This window comes from Protopterus annectens, chromosome 6.part0 (genome assembly GCF_019279795.1).
Source record: "Protopterus annectens isolate FY-2018-M chromosome 6.part0, PAN1.0, whole genome shotgun sequence".
NCBI classification, from domain to species: domain Eukaryota; kingdom Metazoa; phylum Chordata; order Ceratodontiformes; family Protopteridae; genus Protopterus; species Protopterus annectens.
In genome coordinates, this window is record NC_056737.1 from 27269758 (window position 1) to 27285383 (window position 15626).

At 44.9% G+C, this 15626-nt stretch overlaps 1 protein-coding gene across 5 annotated transcripts in view; it reads right to left on the reverse strand.

Moving 5' to 3' along the window:
- HECTD1 (HECT domain E3 ubiquitin protein ligase 1) overlaps positions 1 to 15626 on the reverse strand; it is a 4301832-nt gene that overhangs the window by 3541583 nt on the left and 744623 nt on the right. The window lies entirely within an intron of this gene.

The following is a 15626-nucleotide window of genomic DNA, read 5'->3' on the forward strand; positions in this document are numbered from 1 at the left end:
GAATGAAAATACAAGCAAGAAAATACCTCAAGACTTTCTCGCCCAAGATTAACAAAGAAGTGAGAAAAAAAGATGAGGAAGGAAAAAGAGTATGACAACCAGAGGAGAGGGATCCTGCATAATCAAGAAATAATTTTTCTCTCTCTTTCTCTTTTTAATAAGGAAAAAAGCAGATAGTTTGTAAGATTTACAATGCGGGGCTTAAAAAATCTTAACTCCCTGAATTAATTTCCTTCTGTCAAACTGTTTTGAGAACCTGAGTAGCAGCAGGGCCAAACAAAATTCCTTTGTCAGCATTAGAGTTTAAAATCACAGACTTTACCCAACCCAAAAACTTGTCAGTACGTACCTAGATACGTCCTCTCAACAGCAGTAATGGCAGCCCTAGACAATATCTGCACAATCATACACCATTTAAAGCCTGTATAGACACCTGCAACAGGTTAGAAATTGTAGGATTCACACAGTACCTCCCTTATGAAGGAAGTGTGGAAAAACAATCGCACAAGCTGTTAAAACCCACCAAAAAAAAGGGGTTCAGAAATCCAAGGATATAATTGGTGCGGTGTTCAAGAAAAGTGGGCTTTATTTGTAGATTATATTTTATACCTGATGCAACCTGAAAAGGACATCAAGTTGTTTGCGATATAAACTTAATGAAGAGAAAATAAAAGTTATAGTTATAAACTATACAACCACACAGGAATTGGTTCACCAATACCCATATATTTCAGGACATTTATTTACGTTTACCAGGAAATTCTGACAGGACACAGGTCCTTTTTCAGCAGAGGCCTGGGGAGAAAAGCTCCACATAAGAAATAGTAACAGAGCACATGAAGAACAATTATAATACAAATATGGTAAATATGAAAAGTACAGTTATATACACTTACCATAAATGTAGATGTTCGAGTGTATTCACTGTTGCAGTCATTACATTTGGGTAATCTGCTGGCAGTCTTGGATCCTCCATCGGTTGCTGTCTCCTCTTCCATGACATCAGGTCGTCAGGGGTATAAAACATGCAGCAGTCGCCATTTTATTCAGTTTTTCTTGCCCCAGATGTTGGGTGCCCCCCCAAATGGGGAGCAAAAATATATATAAATAAACTGTAAATATATAAATGCACCTTAGAAACATAAAATTTACCTTCAACTAAAAGCAAATAACACCACAAAGGCTTTTGAGTATAACCCGGACTGCAACAGTGAATACACTTGAACATCAACTGTTATGGTAAGTGTATACAACTGTACTATTTTCTTCGTGTTTCACTGTCGCAGTCATTACATTTGGGTAGAATCCCAAAGCTATGGATGGGAGGATGGAACTAAACAGCATTAGGAGCAGCTATAAGGCCCTACAGGACTGCAGTGGCAAAGCCTGCCCTGGATTTAGAGAAGAGAGGTAAATAATAATGCTTTGTGAATGTATGAACAGAGCTCCAAATTGCAGTTTCTAGAATGTCTTTGGTTGGGACCGCTCTGAGAAAAGCTGCTGATGTAGAGGCAGCCCTGGTGGAATGGGATCTGATCCCCTTGGGCACAGGTTTACCATGGTGCAAATAGCAGAAACGAATGCAGTGGCTTATCCATTTAGAAATAGGCTGCTTTGATATAGCCTTCCCCTTTGATCCTGCAGCAAATGCTACCAGTAGTTGCTCAGACTTTCTTAGAGATTTTGTCCTGTTTAAGTAGAATCTTAGTTGTCTGTGTACATCCAATGAATGCAGAATCCGCTCCCCCTTGTTCTGCGGATTTGGGAAAAATGTTGGCAGGTGAATGGTCTGGTTAAGAGCCACACTGGATACCACCTTAGGCATAAAAGAAGGATTGGTCCTGAGGGACATCCTGTCCGGGTAAAATATAATTAAAGGCTCCACTGCCATGAGAGCCTGTAGTTCTGAAACCCTTCTTGCCAAAGTGACTGCCAAAAGAAAAGCCGTCTTCCAAGATATAAATTTTATATCCGCAGTAGCTGCTGGTTCAAAAGGAGGCAGGGTGAGTTTTTCCAGCACAAAATTGAGGTCCCATGCAGGAGGTGGTGTTCTCCTGGGAGGCCTTAAAATTTTGGCCACTCAGATACCGTTTAAGCAGTGGATGAGAAAAGAGGGAAGGCTTTGTGTTGTAATGAGCCGAGATGGCAGAGGCATGGATTTTTATTGAAGAAAAAGATAGGCTTTTGTCAAGCATCTCAGTTAAGTATTGTAAAATCTGAGAAATATTAGCCTTTGCTGTGTCTATTCCTTGTGCTTGTGGTTCCAAGCACAGAATCTCTTCCATGTATCAGCATACGATTTTCTAGTACAAAATGACATCCATCACAGGTTTACTGAGAGATGTGGTTTGAATAATTAGTTGATAAGCCATGCTGCAAGATTCGGAGTTTGGAGCTGAGTGTGCAGAATTTGATAGTTCTGCTGAGACAGTAAATGAGGTGTCTGAGGCAAGTACCATGGACGAAGGTGTGATATATTCCTTAAAAGAGGGTACCAGTGCTGGCAAGGCCAGTCCGGAGCAAATAAGATAATTTTTGGTTTTTCCTGTCTGACTTTTAGTAAAACCCTGGAGAGTAGAGGCAGAGCGGGAAAGGCATAGACTGATAGGTTTTTCCAGCTGAAGGACAGAGCATCCACTTTCCATGCTTTTTTGTGATAAGTTCTTGTGCAGAATTTGTCCAACTGATAGATTTATTTGCCTATCCCCAAAACTATGTCTGGGCTCCCCCATTTCTATGTTAACATGCTGAAGATTTGTGGATCCGGTTTCGATTCGTATGGGTCCATAAGATTTCTGCTTAGGTTGTCTGCCAGAGTATTTTGCTTTCCTGGCAGGAACTGAGCTTGAAGATATATTCGGTAAGTCAAGACTGTTCCACAACGCCATGGCTAGTCTACAAAGGGGGTAGGAATGGGTAGCCCCCTGCTTATGTACCACATAACTGTGGTGTTGTCAGTCTATCAGTTGTTGTCCTGGATGAAGTAAGTCCTTGAAGGTTGTCAGAGCATTCTGAACAGCTAGCATTTCATTCTGGTTGATATGCAGATGCATTTGGTTTGGGCTCTATTTGCCCTGAATGCATCTCCCTGCCAGGTGGGCCCCCCAAGCATAGTCTGATGCCTCTGTAATTAGGGTTTGGGTGGCAGGGGGTAGAGTGAATGACAGTCCCTTGTTTTGGCGACATGTCTGTGCCCACCAAAGAAACTCCTGTTGTAGGCAGGGAATGAGAGGAATCATTGTTTCCAGGCTGTGACAATGTTGACTCCATAAACTTTTTAGGTACCACTGAAGTTTCCTCATATGCAGTCTCGCATATGGAATTAGTGGAATGCAGGATGCCATGAACCCCAAAGCTTGCAGAATTTGTCTTGCAGATAACTGGGATTTTGTTGCCATTTGTTTGAAGTATGATGTCGATTGCATTTGTTTCTCTGGCGTGAGGTAAGCCATCTGGGCAGCTGTATTCAAGCTTGCACCCAGAAATGCAATTATTTGAGCGGGTACCAGTTGTGATTTCTTTGTTTATAGAGTACCCTAGGCATGCTAGAAGCCTTTTTACAAATGCCAGATGTTGAAGAGTGTCCTTGTCCTCTGCCTGAATGAGACAATCATCCAGATAAGGATAAATCTGAATGTTTTTTTTTGTCTGCAGAATGCAATTACTGGTGCCAGGCACTTTGTAAAGACAGTAGATAAGCCAAAGGGCAGTGCAGAGAATTGGTAATGTAAAAAACCTGCTTTGAAGCAGAGGTATCTTCTGCATGATTCCCTTATTGGGATATGCAGGTATGCCTCTTAAGTCTAGAGTTACTAACCAAGCATTCTTGCCTAGCATAGGCAGTAGCTGTTGTAAAGTCAGCATTTTGAATTTTTGGAATGTCCAGGAACGTGTTCAGAATTGATAAGTCTAGTATTGGACGTCATGAATTGACTTTTCTGGGTACCAGGAAAAGTCTTGAATAAAATTCATGTCCTTTTTCCTTTTCTGGTACCTGTTGAATAGCCCCCATATCCATGAGGGACATGACTTGTTTCTGGGCCTCTGCCCACTGGTTTTGTGGCAGATCTGACCATCTGTTTGGAACTGGCAAAGTATGAAAATGAAATCTGTACCCCTGGGATACTATGTTTAATACCCACTTGTCCTGGGTAATTAACTGCCAATTTTGAGCATGAAATGCTAGTTTTCCCCCCAAGGGGGCTGCCAAAAGATAAGTGCTTGGAGATGGTAGAGGAAAGTCATTGAGACTGCTTATTGTAGGGTTGTGCTTTGTTTCCTCCAGATTTGGAGGTGGAGGCACACCATTGCTTCGATCTGTAAGAACCCTGTGATTGACATCTGGAGTCTTTTGAGTGCCTGGGTTTGTCCTGGGTGGCTCTGTTGGATACAGGAAAGGACCAATTTTTAGTAGGCCAGTGCCTACTGAACCTGGGTGGCTGCACTTGCAAGAAATCTTTTGCAGTTTGCATAGATTTAAGCTTCGTCTTCCATTTTCTTTAAAACCACTTCGGCCTTATTACCAAATAGGGTGTCATGCTGCAAAGGGGCATCCAACAATTTAGCTTTAACATGATCAGGCAGATTTTGCTCCTTGAGCCAGGCATGCCTTCTAATCACAGATCCAGTAACGGCGGCCCTACAAGAGGCCTCCAAGGAATCAAAACCACATTGCAAAGTATGCTTTCCAACCTGATCTGCTGAATGCAATAATTACTGTAACTCTATTTTCCACACAATCAGAAATCAACATCATTTTCTGTTTCAGTAAGCCCATAACATGCTGTTATTTTAAGCATATGAAACTGGCAGTTTAAAGCCCTGATTGCCAAGGTTGCAGACGTATAAACCTTACCCCATCTATCCAGCGCCCTGGAATCTCTATCAGAAGGAGTAGGAATTTTGGCTGTAGAAGCCTTAACACTCTTGGGTCCCTGAGAAATAGTCTCAGGATCAGCAGCGGGATTTTTGAAAATAAATTTGTGTGAGTCAGGAACCCTGTAATATCTGTCTGGCTTACTAGGAGCCGGAGGCAGGGAATCAGAAGCCATGCTTGATTCCAAGAACACATCAACAATTTCTAATACAAGAGGTATAGCCAAAGGCCTATGCTGAGGAAGGAGGAGGAAATCCCTAAGCCTCTTTTTTGATTCAGAGAAGTCCTGACTCTCCCCGTGAAAATGTTCCCTTAAAGTATGCAAAGTCTCTCCAAAAGACTAATCCTCAGGAGGAGATGCAGATGGGATTGGTTCCTCTGCATCAGAACCCTCATAGGGTGGAACAGAAAATTCCTGATCAGAAGAGGAATCGGAAGAAATGGATAGCTGATCTGAAGATTCATAATCAGTGCCTTGCCTAGGCCTCTTAGCGAGGGGGGGGGGGGTTGGGAACCCCTGATCATGATAATTAAATCCTCAGCCATTTTGATAATTTGTTTTTTAGGCATAGGGGCCTGAGCACGTGGCTCATGCATCGTTTTTTTAGACATAGTTGTTGTTTTTGACCTTGTTTTTGTTGCTGGCGTCTGTTTTATGTATAAATGTTGAGGCCTGAAAACACCCTCAGAAGCCGGTGCCTGCAAGCCGGTACCTGCTCGGCAGCTCTGAACCCATCCGAGGGAGAGACATCCACGGGTTCAATACTTTGTGAATCTCGCTGCATACCAGACTCCGGAATGGGTCTCGGTAGAGGCCGGCGACTCAAAAGTAGCGGGTATCAGGGGCTGCGAAAGCACCTCACTGAGTACTGGCATACCAGCAACTGGCTTAGGAGAAGCTTCGTCGTCTGTTTTGGACCTCAATGGTCTTTTTCCTTGCTTTTTTTGTGAACTCCAGTAGTCGGATTGCTAAAAGATGACATTTCAGGGTAGTTAAATCTTGAACCAAAATATTTAGAAGCAAAAATATACAGACGCTCAATAGTGCATTGGTTAAATTTAGCACAAAACCGACAGCAAGGCACGTTGTGATCAGGCCCTAGGCAAGGAATACAGTGCAAATGAAAATCCTTATGAGGTATTTGCTTCCCACAAGTAATGCAATTACTAACGTTTACTGTCATCGGTAAGGAGCAAGAAAAAGTTTCCCCAACGGGGTACTTAGCTTTAGTTTGAAGACTTCACTTCTGAAACTCGAATATGAAAATTTCAGGAGTTGGACGACAGGCACTTGCAAACTGCTTCTGCTTCGGCACCGCGCAGCAAGAAAGACTGATTAAAATTGTGTCGGCTGCATGTTTTATACCCCTGATGACCTGACGTCATGGAAGAGGAGACGGCAACCGACGCAGGACCCAAGACTTAGTTATTCAGGCCGACTGAGGGCAACCTGCCAGCAGATTACCCAAATGTAATGACTGCAACAGTGAAACACTCAGAACATTCACAGTTGCATTTAAAATTTGAAAAATATACAGTAGGCAATGATACAAGCAATAACAACTTTGGGTACAATACAATACAATATGACACAAAGCAGTGAAAGGGATTTTCCAGTCACTAGCTAGAGACTGCTAATCCAGATTAGTAATATACTCATGGACCTATCAGATGTTACTACAATCTGAGACTGTTTGTAAAGCAGATATTTGTCAACATGGTGGAATGAGCTGGAGAAGAGCTAAGGGAATAGCATGGTAGTGGATGGGATGGAGCAGGGGATGCCAGAGCCTGCAGAGGAGAGACAGCAATGATCAGACAGTAGAAGGCAGGGTGGCAAGAGGAGAGCAAATGTAGGAGGGGAAAGAAAATGGCATTACTAGTCAGGATTGGTGCATGAGCACAACCAGTGACCTTTGAAGTGGGTTTTTAGTGCAGTTTTGAAGCGAGTGCAAGATGGTAGTGTGGTTATAGAAGGGGGGGGGGGGGTGTTCCATAACCTGGCTATTTTGCTGAGTTCTTGGCTTTAGCTAATAGAAGTTTTTTGTTGCTGGAGCATAGTGGTCTGGTGGTATGGTAGGGCTGGAGTAGATTTTAAAAGAAGGGACTTTAACAGGATAGTTTATTATCTTTTGGGCAAGAGAGAGTTGATTCAGATGTAGTAGTTGAGGGAGTTCTAGCCAGTCAAGTTTTCTGAGTGAGACACAGTGGTGGCTGCGATAGGATACTCCAATGGCAAATTTCGCAATTTTATTTAACAAGCCTCGAGATTGTTTAGATCTGTTTTTCTGAGGTTAAGTATAGGAGAGGCGTAAAGTAGAGATAAGGTGTGATATGGCAACATAAATCCTGCCTGATTTGGTGAGGAATTGTTTCTGTATAGGGCTCCTAGTTTTTTGTTAATTTTTTTTATGGTTAGTCAAATGTGAATGTCGAATCTGAGATAGTTGTCAATCTCAACGCCAAGTAGTTTGGTGTGTTCTGTTGGGGAGATGATGGTGTTGTTATTGGCTAGGATATTAAAGTGGGGGTTGGAAACGTTAGATTTTGTGGGTTGGAACATGAGGAGTTTAGTCTTATTTGCGTTGAGTATTAACTGGGCATCAGATAGCCAAATTGCAACAGAGGAAAAGGTTTCCTGGGACATCTTATGGAGTTCAGGTATTGTCAAGGCTGAGTAGATGAGAGTAGAATCATCTGCATACTGAATGAGAGAGGTCTGTTTGGTGGCTGTGAAAAAAAATTAATGGAGAAGAGTAAGAATAGTAGGGGTCCAAGGATAGATCCCTGGGGAACACCAAGTGTGATAGGAAGTCAAGGAGATAGTTCATTACGACAGACTGTTGGGGGTCAGTTAGGTAACTGTGGAACCAGTCTGTAGCCGATTGGGAAAAGGACAGGTTAGTGAGAAAAGAGATTAGTTGCTTGTAAGATACCATGTCAAAGGCCTTAGATCCAGGAATATGGTAGAGGAGAATAGGCCATTGTTTTTATGTTGAAAGATACCGTTGGTGAAAGAGAGCAAGGCGGTAGTAGTGCTGTGGAATGGCCTGAAGCCATGTTAGGTGCTAGAGAGGAGGTTATTAGTTAGGAGGCAGTCCTGGACTTGAGAATGGATGCATCTCTCAATTATCTTGGAAAGAGGGGGGAGGATAGCTATGGGACAGTAATTGGAGAATTCAGTGGAGGAGCCACCTTTATAGAGATGTTTAATGTGGGATATTTTCTAGAGTGAAGGGACATAGTATTTGATAAGAACTGCCTGATCAAGATAGAGACTGGGTAGGCTAGGGGTTCAGATATTTTTAGGTATTCACAGGGGAGAATGTCAGCAGCTGTATGTATTTGTATGAATTAAAAAGAATTATTTTATGACAGCTAAGAATACGTGAGAATAGACTAAATAAAAGACAATACAAAAACTGAAAAAGTGGAAGATCTGGACTATGGATACAAGCAGTAAAAATGTTTTAGTACCTTTAATTTTATTAGCAGGTCAGGCATTTTTTATTTACTACAGGAGAACTTACAGATAGAAAATAATGGAGTTGAAGCTTTTTATTTGGGAGGGAAAAAAGCACAACTCAAATGGAATTTTCATCCTACTAACAGAACAAAGACATTTAGGATTACCTGATTTTAACAGATATTCCAGAACCATGCAGTTAAGGTTCTTATAAATGACAGCAGAAGGCTACAATTCAAGGTGGAAAGGGATGACGAAGCAGGGGGAAATTCAAGTAATAAGGAAAGAAAGGGATTTTGGACACCTATCCTAAAGAAAAACAACAGTTGTATAGAGCATTATATTCATAAGCAGCAGAAAGTATACTAAGAACTAGCTAACACGAGAAAGGAGAAATGAGATTCTGCAGACAGAGATGACTGCATTTAGGAATAAAAAGAATAGGCAAGCAAGTACTGGAATTTATTGGAGAAAGTTGGCAAAGGAACAAAGGTACTGGAAACAAATAAGGGGAAAGGTAAGAGAATGGGAAGGCATTTGGATTGCAGGCTACTGACTGCTTTTCCCATCAAGCATTGCCACATTGTAAAAAGAGAAAGGGATAGGAGAATCATAAGTGAAACACTTATACTGGTTGAGTTAATCTAGAACAGAAGCTGTTCTTAAAAAAGGGATAATCACTAGGCCTTACAAAATACTGCATGATAACTATAGGAATCAATCAGAAGAGGCCAGAAAAGATTGGAAAGATATTAGATATGCAATTCACAAATAGGCAATGGGAGGACAGTCGTTTGACTTTAAAATATGCAACAAAATCTAGAAGATTTAATATTTTTGCCTGAAAGTGTATGCCTAGATACTTTTATACCCAAACCAGACCCCCAATGAATTTTTCCTCAGACAGATAGCAAATGTTGGGGAAGAAAGCAGTACCTGGGAGCATACGTTCTCTGACAGTAATGAGTTGGCAGACTTTAAAAATTCACCAGAGTACTCTATCAGGACTAGATATTCGGTGAGCAAATGAACGTAACTAAGGAAAAAAGTAGTTATGTACTCACCATAACATTCCATGTTTGTAGTCCATCTCGCCCTTCGTTCTGACACACGGGTTCGGAGCCGATCCTCTGCTCCGACTCGGCCTATAACAAAGCTCAAAGTCTTCTAGTTGGCTCGTGGCTAGGTAGGTTATCCCATGATGCACCAGTACAATCCCCAGTCTTGTTTGCTGCTAAACTATAAAAAGACAGAACTAAAGCTATCCAGAAAGAACAACAATAATGAAAGGTCTCCACCTGTTATGGAAAAATGATCCTGTCTCCAGATCCTACCAGGGCCGGGGTAAGTGGGTGGGTTCGTAAGAATGAAGGGCAAGATGGATTACAAACATGGAACGTTATGGTGAGTACATAACGTCTATGTTCTGTAGTCCTATCTTGCCTTCATTCTTACACATGGGACAGTGTCCCCAGCATCTTATTCTTGGGTGGCTCATGGAAAGACACTCCTGAGTACCGTGGAACCAAAGGAGGCCCCACCCCTAGAGGTCAGGTCCAATTTGTAATGAGTAATAAAAGTGTAAGGGAAAGTCCAGGTTGCAGCTGCACAAATACTATCAATTGCAACCCTGGCTTGGAAGGCTGCAGAAGTTGACTGGGATCGTGTAGAATGAGCTTTAATCTTGAACAAAGGTTTTCCATTGGAGGAATAAATGAGAGAGATACAACTCGAAATCCAATTAGAAAGTGTCACTTTGGAGACCTAATCTGGAGTCAGAGAAGGATAGAAACAATTGGTCTGACTTCCTGAATTCCTTAGTCTTGTGTAGATAGAACTGTAACTGTATGTGAACATCCAACTGATGAAATCTGTATTCTGCTGCAGTGGAATGATTAGGGAAGAACACCAGCAGCTCTATAGTTTGGTTCAAATTATAAGAGCACACATTAGGAATAAAAATAGTTATGCACTCACCATAACGTTCCATCTGAGTAGGTAAACTTCATTTGTCAGCAACTGTGGGTTTCGGATCCGAGCCGGCAGCATACCAAGTTAAAGATCTGAGCTCCAAGCTCCTCCTCCCTACCCATACTACACTGCAACCTCCTTCCATTCCTCAGATCGAGTTTCCAACTCCACACATGACATCAACAAACTAACCTGAGACCCCTAAACCAAGGACAAACCTTCAGCTCGTGAACTCCGAAAATCGAGCTCAGCAAAAATAACGCCAAGGTAAGGGGGAAGGAGGGACGGATGGTTGGTGACAAATGAAGTCTACCTACTCAGATGGAACGTTATGGTGAGTACATAACTTCTTTATCTCAAGTAGTTAACTTCATCTGATCAGCAACCTGTGGGACAGAGTCCCCAACTACCCGAAATCTTAGGAGGCCCTTAAGGAAGGATATTCCGGAGCACTGCAGAGCCAAACGTAGCCCTTCCTCTAGACACCAAATCCAGTTTATAATGAGTAATAATGGTGTGAGGAGACGCCCAGGTAGCCGCTGAGCAAATGTCATCCAGGGAAACTAGACCAGAATGCTGCAGACGTTGCCATAGAACGTGTAGAATGGGCATGAACTCCTACTGGTTCTGGTAAACCAAGCTCTCTGTATGCTTGTAGGATACAAAGGGAAATCCACCTAGCAAGAGTCACTTTTGAAACTGGTTTCACTAAAAAGGGCTTAGCAAAAGAAACAAAAAGTTGATCTGATTTACGAAAGGCCGCCGCCGTCCTGTGCAAATAAAAACATAACTGACTGTGAACATCCAGCAAATGAAATTTGTATTCCCCTTTGTTCTGAAAATTAGGGAAAAAGACAGGCAAATTAACAGATTGATTAATGTTTGTCTCAGAAGCAACTTTAGGGAGAAAAGATGGATTAGTCCCGAGAGACACCCTGTCCTTATGAAACACAAGATATGGGGGTTTCATACAAAGAGCTTGAAGCTCCGACACTCTCCTTGCTTACGTTATAGCTACCAGAAAAAACGTCTTCCATGACAAAAATTTTAAGTCAACTGATGCCAAGGGCTCGAAAGGAGGCGCAGCTAAGGCCTGAAGAACTGCAGTCAGATCCCACAGCGGGGACGGAGTCTTAATGGGAGGTCTCAGAAGAAAAGTGCCTTTCAAAAAGGTCTTACAAATTCTGGCAGCAGCGAGAGAGCCGAAACTGTCCCCTACATGGAAATGAGAAATAGCCACCAGCTGGACCTTCACTGTGGAAGAGCTGGTCCTTGTTGGAAGATACGAGACAAACAGTCTAATACCGCTGGGATCAGAGCGGTAAAAGGATCTAGATTTCTCTGTGAAGCCCAAATGGAGAAGCGTCTCCATTTGCTACAGTAAATTTTCCTGGTAGAGGATTTATGTGCCATAACCAAGATAGATTTAACAGGAGAAGAGATACTGGGAGTTCTAGCAACTAGTGGAACTGGAGAAGCCAAGCTGTGAGCTTCAGGCTGTCCAGATTCAGAGGAAGCATTCCTGTGGGATGACTAATCAGATCCGGAATCCAAGATCGAGCTATGAGATGAGACCGTAGGCAGGGGAACCAGACTTGACGAGGCCAGATTGGGGCTATGAGGATCAATCTGCTCCCCAACCGGACAGCGTTATCAGAAAGCAGTTGGTGGAGATCGCCCATTCCCAGACTCTCATGGCTTCTCGACAAAGGGGATAAGACTTGGTTCCCCCCTGTTTGTTGATATACCAGACCACTGACATATTGTCTGACTGGATCGCAATAGTTCCCAGAGGGAGATGAGCATAAAGGGCCTGCAACGCTAAAAGGACCACTCTCATCTCTAGAACATTTATATGCAGAAGGGTCTCATTTTGAGTCTACGTGCCATAACAGTCCTGCCCGAACAATGCCCCCCCCCCACCCTAGGCGGGAGGTGTCCGTGGTCACAGTGGCTTGGGGTTGGGGCGCAAGAAAGGGATGTCCCTCCTGCAAATTCCGAAATTGGAGCCACCATGTGAGATTATTTCTGCACACACTGCTCAGAGGGATCAGAAAATCTAGAGGTTGATGAAGAATCGACCACTGAACCTGCAACGTCCACTGTAGAATTCTCATATGCAGACGAGCACAAGGAATCAGGTTGAAAGCTGCTGCCATGGACCCTAAGGCTCTCAGGACTAATTCTGCAGGGTGTGCAGAGGACCGCATAAGTGCTAACACATGAAGTGCCAGGCTGTGTAGTCTGTCTGGGGTTGAGAATGCCCTGGTTTGATGAGAATCTATTCTCACCCCTATGAAGTTTAACACTTGAACAGGTTGAAGGGAAGACTTCCTGAGATTTATGGTAATCCCTAGTCGATGTGATATCCGGAGAAAGAAATCTCTGGCTAGTAAGAGTAGATGCCTGGTGGGGGCGGTGAGGAGCCAGTCGTCCAGATACGGGAAGGCCTGAATGCCCTGAAGTATCAGGTGGGCCGCTACAACTGCCATGACCACGGTAAACACCCTGGGGGCTGTGGTGAGACCGAAGGGTAGGACCCTGAATTGATAATGACTTGCCCCTAGCCAAAAGCAGAGGGGTCTCCTGGATCATCTGTCCATCAGAACATGGTAGTAGGCATCCTTGAGGTCTACTGAACACAACCAGTCTTCCACCTGCAAAAAGGGCAGGATGGACTGAAGCGTGACCATCCGGAACGTTTCCTTGGCAACGAACAGTTTCATTGCTGATAGGTCTAGAATCGGCCTTAGGTCCCCCGTCATTTCTGGCAACAAAAAAAACCTGGAAGAGATGCCTGGTCCGGACTGGTCTGGGGTCACCTGCTGAATGGCTCTTTTTTCTAGTAGCTTTTGTATTTCCAAGGCCGTGGCCTCCATCTGAGCAGGTGGGACATCCGGGAGGCGCCTTGTGTAAGGGGGCTTGTTTATGAAGGGAATAGAATAGCCTCTGGATATTATTCGAAGCAACCAGAGGGCTAGGTGCATCGAAAAACGCCCCCCCCCCCCGACTGCCTCCAGAGAGGAGCAGTCGGGCAACCCCTTAGGGTTGTTGCATGGGTCACTCTGAAAAAGGTTCACGTGACCCAAAGTTCTTCGGACCCCCTCTGCCTCTGGGCTGGCATCCACCTTGTCCCCCTCTGCCTCAGGGTGAGGAGGAGTCCTGAGAGTTCCGGGACTGCTGAGTTTTCTGGAATCACAGCTTCTTTTGCCCTCGCTGGTTCCTGGAAAAGGACCTTTGAGAGTTAGGGAAGTGGATTCTGACGGCTGACAGTGTCTTCCCCACTTTCTCGCTCTGGACAAGCGTATTGTGGACAGTCTTCCCAAACAGGGTCGGACCATCAAAGGGTGTGTTAGTGAAGGACACCCTGAAGTGTTCCGAGAAATCACTAAGACGGTGCCAGGCGTGACGCCTTAAGGCGATGCCGGACCTGCTAGCCCTAGTGGTTCCCTCAGTGGCATGAGAGAGTAAACGCATGGACGTATTTGGACATACACTTGAGAGTGGCCATACCAGCCGAGAAGGTCAGTTTATCCTCGGCCGACAGACTCCGGGGGAGACTCAGCGTACTCTTTCATGAGGTCCCGCTGCAGTTGAATTACGTGGGCCAAGTAATTCAGTGTCCTTATAGTAAAGGTGGCTGAAGCAAAACTCCACTTTCCAAGATGGTCCACAGCCCTGGACTCCTTGTCTGGGGGTGGACAGAGGAACTTTCTTGGGAGAGTTCCTTTTTTGTGGCCACCACCACCACCATGGCATCAACTGGGGAACCTTTGTTCCAAGAAGCTCTGACGGTGGACTATTAAGTTGGGACTTTTGGGTATAGGCTCCACAGTGTCCGGTTCCTTCCAAGCTCTAGTGGTGATAAGGTCCACCAGAGGGAAGGCATTGGGTGGGGGCACACCCAAGAGGTAGATGGGCCTGTGTCGAACTCCTCCAGGAATAGACAGAGGAAGTTTTTTGGGCGGACCCCCCCCCCCCGGCAAAGGATTTCCATAATATCTCCAAAGGAAATGTCTTCGGTGGGTGATTTGGGGGAACCTTCCCCTAAGTCGGTATCCTCAGTGAGGTCTCGGGGGAGTCCAAGTGCCTCCTTTTACACTGGCGTTTGTGAGGGACCTCCTCGGGTGGACTCTCCGGAGAGGGCTCACAAATGATTTTGTGTTCCTCCAGGTGAACTGTCTGGGGCACAATAGACACAGACTGTCCCAGGGGGGACGATGACGGAAGACAACCCAGCTGCGAGGGATGGACCCGGAGGACAGAGTGAGGGGTCTCGATCCTTCAGAGAGAACCCTCTCCACAATGACAAGTGCTGAGGGAGAACCAGCCTCCCTGAAACTGGTAGTGTGGGTAGCAGAGACCCTCGGATCCGAAGAAGGGATAGGAGCCAAAGTTGGAACGGCCGGACCAGAAGGGACTGTATAACCCAGACCACAACAGAGCCGATGACACACTCATCCCCTCGGATAAGACATCCAACTCTCGGCTCTTAGAGCTTGGATCCGAAAGCGGATCAGACAGACTCGAGGGCATGGCCGGCGTCGAGGCCAAAGGCACTATCGGCGCCAACCTCCTGACTCTAGGGCTCCTCGGATTCATACACTTCGATATCCAATGGTGGATCAGAGAAGGAGCTATCGGGGCAAAAACCGTAGCCGAACTCCCAGCACGGGGGGGGGGGGGTCAGCAACATCCCCATCTGCAGTTGAGTTTGTAGAAACCTTTGCATCAGCCGATCCAAGTCTGCTTCAGAGATGCTCCAAGTCGATCTAGAGGACACCACCGATGCCGGCTGTGAGAGCCAACGTGAAGACTACCTCAAGGGTGGTCTAGCAGTCTCCACCGGCTCCAGAGAAAAACGTGGTGAACGGAGCCGAGGAGAGGATGGTCTGGTAACTTTCACAGCAGACAAAATCACCTTAGTGGGATGGGCCGTAGGATCCAACTTGGCCTGCTGCTTGCGGCCCTTCCCTCTATCTTTATTTTTTCTTTCTCTGACTCGGTCTCCCTGTGTTTTTCTTTTATTCTCTTTCTTGGTCTCTCTCTGTCTCCCTGTGGTAAGCTGGTAGGATGAGTCCCGGATAGGGGAGGAGGGCTTAAAGGCTGGACAGCCACAGCCATGGCTAGTGCAGAAGAGGCAGAAGTTGATTCTGCGGGTAGAATACCCACCAGAATTAACTTGTTCCTGTGATCCCGCAGGGCTCGCGGGTTGAAGGCCCCACAGATCTTGCAGCCGGATGACAAATGGGCCACCCCCAAGCAAATTACACAGAGTGTGACCATCCGCTGGTGACAGCTTGTGGCCACACT